This window comes from Asparagus officinalis, chromosome 5, assembly GCF_001876935.1.
Source record: "Asparagus officinalis chromosome 5, Aspof.V1, whole genome shotgun sequence".
NCBI lineage: Eukaryota > Viridiplantae > Streptophyta > Magnoliopsida > Asparagales > Asparagaceae > Asparagus > Asparagus officinalis.
The window spans coordinates 64,890,496-64,895,426 of record NC_033798.1 but is presented as its reverse complement, the minus strand read 5'-3'; positions in this window follow the sequence as shown (position 1 = coordinate 64,895,426).

Sequence of the window (4,931 nt, the reverse complement as noted above, 5' to 3'; positions counted from 1 at the left end):
TATCTGTCATCCTCGTCCGGATCCACCTCCCCCCGCAAGTCCAAGAAGTTCTCCTCCAGGAGAAAAGTACGTTGGTATGAAGAAGTGCAGAATGCCAACGAAGATCTCACCCCAATTGATGCCGAAGTTGCATCGGGTGAAGCTCCACCGACTTCCAACCAGGTCAAATCTGTTCCCGCCAATGCCTCCGCCGCTGAGGGCGCAGTAACTCTCTCAAAGAGAGCCCGCCAGAGGCGACGTCAACGCCTGGCACGGCAATTCGCGAAGGCAATGATGTCCATTGACGGAGTCCGCTATAACGCGGATTTGAAGAACAGGAGAGGTAAACAGCCTCAACAACCAATGAAAGGCAGCTCCTCCAAGCCACCAATGAACGAATGGATCCATGTCAAACGAAATCGTTCGACACTTGAAGAGCGGATTCACAAACGCCGTGCATTGCTTGCACAAGCAAAAATTCTTGTGCAGGAGGCCAAGAAATTGGAGAAAGAAAGAGTGGAACATAAGCCACAAAGAATACGTCAAGTATGGAGGCCGAAGTCTGAAGCGGTGATTCAGGCTAAAGAGCAACCATTGCGGCCTTCAACAAAAGTTCAACCTCCGGCGAACCAACCTAAATCGCCGACAATTCCCATGGCTACTTCGGGAGATCCCGCAGAATCATCCCGAAGAAAGAAGCCCGATGCAAAGCTCCAGTTCAAGAACGTTTGGGCCCGATGAAGAAGCCCCGAACGACTCAACATGCTGGGAGTCGTCGCCATCGTCAACATGACAAAGAGATCAGGGCAGCTAGGCGCACCAATTTGCGCATTGAAGTCTAGGAGCCCGCTGAGAACTCACGCCCAAAAAGGCATGTTTCGAGGCGCGTGACTCTTGAAAGCCCAAAGAAGGCAGTTTGCCCTCAGAATGAAACATTATCGTCTGATGACGATAGCGTTATACCTGAGAAGTCGTGCCAACACACGATAGATTACTCCGACCTTCAAACTGACGAGTTGTACTATCGTGTTGGGGGTACGAGTAAAACCAGGAAAAGGAGTCCTCGAGAACTAGAAACTCAATGCTCCTGTTCCAAACTCATTCGGGCGGTATTGTCTGAGTGCAACTGTATCAAGACAGTCCCCGAAAGAATTTTGGTTTTCGAAAGGCTCAGTACCGAAATGCCAAAACCAAGGCATAGGCGTTTCCGACAAAGAAGAACGGTAGTTGGAGATGGAGAATTTCCGAGGGTCACCACTAATATGACCAGCAAAAGGACATCGACATAGGATAATCCCGAGTCGATTCTGGAAGCATCCCAGCGTTTAACACGTCTGCAGTCTGGAGCCATTATACGAGCAACTTATGGTAGAGTTCGGACGAGATTACCTTCAGCAGATGAAGAATCGGATGCCGGCTCTGCGATCGCATCAGATAATACGGTATCCAGCGAGGGACAACCCCGCGAGTCACTTATGATAAGTGCAGAACAAGTGGCCAAGATGCTCGAAGAAGCCATGGCTAAACAACAAGAGAGCTTCAGGTTCGAAATGCAGATGGCCATGCAGAATATGAGAGAAATGCATGACCAACAAATCCAAGCACTGACAAACCAGCAAGGCGAACCAAGTCGTCGTAACCAGGTTAATCAGGAAGATGAGGACACTGGTGTGAATGAAGCTCATAATGCCAATAATCCTCCCGTCAATGCAGGGGGTGGTAACGAGAATGCTAACGAAAACACAGATGAAAGTTTGAAGATTAAAAACCTCGAGAGCAAAATCAATACGTTGATTTCCGCTCAAGAGATGACAAAGACGGGCATTCCTTGTCCATACCCAAGAGAATGGGAATCAATCCCGTATCCGGCGAAGTTTAATCTAATTAACTTTACACCGTTTAATGGGATGGGTTCACCTACTCAGCATTTTATTTACTTCAAATCACACCTAGGGGTTATCTCTGGTAATGAGCCTCTAATGGTACGGTCCTTTGTTGGCACTCTTCGTGGAGCCGCCTTCGATTGGTATCGCCGCCTCAAGCCAGGAATCGTGAATAGCTGGGATGACATGGAGACTAAATTCCTCACCAATTTCTTTGACGATGACACCGAGATATCCATAGGGTCGTTGCTTGACGAGAAACAAAAAGATGGGGAATTGGTTGATACCTTCGTCAAAAGGTTCCGGAACAAGGCGATGAACTGTCGGGACCCGATCACTAAGGAGTTCATTCTCCAGACTTGCCACAACAACCTCGCATTGGACGTGTTGGAAGCAATGGGGACAGCACCGTCCAAAACATGGAAGGATTTGAAGATCCGGGGAGAGCAAGCCGAGCGATTCCTCAGAAAAAAGAAGGCGGAAAGAGGCCAACAGGCGATGAATGATCCGCAATAGAATTTCATCCCACGAGGAAAAGATAAGGCACATGCTAATGTAGTTGATGCTAATCAAACTTTCCAATTACAACCTCAGCAACAGCTGTAGCAACGAGCACCACAACAATCGCAGTCGCAGTGGCAACAACGGCCTCAGAAGCAGAAATCTTCGGAGCCAAGATTTCCCAAAGTGTACTCCTTCAAAGATGACGAAGTTCCCGGCATCTTTAAGTACCTGTTGGAGAATAACAAAATTCAGCTGCCGGTGATCGTGGACCAAGAAGGGGCTAGCAAAGTGACGGATCCGAAGTATTGCGCATACCATAGAGCGGTCCATCACCCTACAAAGTCATGCTACCATCTCAATGATAAAATCCAGGTGTTAATTGATGTAGGTGTCATAACCCCGAAGCTATCCAAGAATGTCGGAGCAAATGCAGTATCAATAAGCTTTGGATCAGTGCCCACAGCATGGTTTAAACCAGAACGCATCACCAAAGTAGGAATGAAGATGGTGAACGACGACCCACATGGACAGCGCCAAAAAGGACTTGTGCCACACACAGCCCCAAACGGCGAAATTCTCTGGGTTCACCCTGACCTGATTGAAGATGAACAATGGATCGGATCGTCATCCAAGAAGAAATCAAAAGGGAAAGGAAAGTCCTGCTGTGGAGCCTTTACTATCCCAGGAGAAGATGACGAAAGAATCCCAGCTTTCCTGCTTTCTGAAGAAGAACAAGAAGTCTTCGCCACTAGAAGCGGAAATCAGTATCACTTCAAATATCCATCACCTAGTGATCAGTTAGCTGAGCAGGGGGTGACTAAGATGGGACCAGCCAGAACTCTCACGGAGCTGGGTGTGATTACGACTCCTAAACCGGTTGAAGAAGCTCAACGACAGCTGGTTAATAAACAGAAAGAAAAGAAGCCCCAGGAGGTTCAGAATCCGAAGCAGTCTCGTTTTAATCGTCCAATTGGAAGAGATAAACCAGAAAGCTCGAACACTCCGCACAGCTTCGATATTATGGCTCAACTAGCTAACATCCCAGCGCGGATAACATTGTATGAGTTGCTACGGTTGTCTAAAGAAACCAGAGAAGCCTTGCAAGAAGCCTTGGCTAATTCAGAAGTGTTCCTTACTCGGATCAAGCCGGCACCTGAAGGGCCAGAACAGTTAATTCAACACTGCAATATAGCGGCTAAAAACCTTCCCGGCATTACCTTCACCAAAGAAGATATGCAGACGAAGAATTCGAACCATGATCGACCCTTATATTTCATTGGGTACATTGGCTCCAGCGAAGTCAACTGAATCCAAGTGGATCCGGGTTCCGCTGTGAGTATTATGCCGCTTCGCTTGATGCATAGCCTTGGCATTCTAGTTAGCAAGTTGGCGTCCATAGGCACTGTTATCTATGGATTCAATACTAGCGGGTCAAGACCCTTGGGTAAAATCCGGATAAAGTGTCAAATGGGTGATTTGAAGATGGAAGTCTCGTGTTATGTGATTGATGCCGAGACTTCATATAACTTACTATTGGGTCGACCTTGGATCCATAGTAACGTTATAATCCCCTCTACTCTCCATCAGTATTTAAAATATGTCGACACCGATAATAAGGTTAGGACGGTGGTCGCGGATAAGCAACCATTCAAAGGGTACGAGAATTATTTCACTGATTCTCTCCTTTATGGTAACGAATCCGATACTGAATCATCGGCCCATGGCACGGACAGCGGAGAAGAAGCTGATACCGAAACCGGACTTGATTACAATGGAAGGTTTGTTTTAAACGACATTGTACCCTTTGTAATCAACCTTGACGATGAACAATCGTCAGATGGTAGTTGTAACTGGCAACTTGCCAATAATGAAATAAATGACGATTTAGAGTACTCACTGTCTCTTGATGATGTAATAAAGGGATTGTATGATAATCCCGATTTATATGTGCCGCTTCGATCGTCCTATGTAGCGAAGAAACGCCCCCAGCATTCTTTCGGGACAACCCTGGTCGTCCCTGCCGAAATAGGAGGCGAAAGAAAAGTGATTTACGGTAAAGGAGAGGGTTTTCCATTACCAGATCATTTCTTAAGGGAAGATGAGAATGAAGACAAACCTGGTTTGCACTTATCTAAGTATAGTCCAGAAGCGCGCAAGCTCATGGAAAAACAGGGATATGATTTCACACTCGGAGAAGGTTTATACTTCGATCGAGGTTCCGGTATTCCAGCCAAAGCAGCATATGTACCAAAAGGGAAACCGGATGATTATTATAAATTCAGACGAGGATTAGGGTATGTCTCTTCTTCAGAAGACGAATGTTACTGGTTAATCAATAACCAATCATCTAAGCAATGCAAAAATGGGTACTCGTCAGATTCCTCGGAATGGGATTCCGATACAAGTCTGGGGGAAGTATTCAAAGTCCTAATGTCGAACATGGCTACAGCTGATCCGTCCACAATGGAGAACGACGATCAAATGCCAACATGGGAAGACCCATGGGTTCATCACTTGAACATGCAGTACGGTAATAGATTTGAACAGAGAGAACCCCCCACTGAG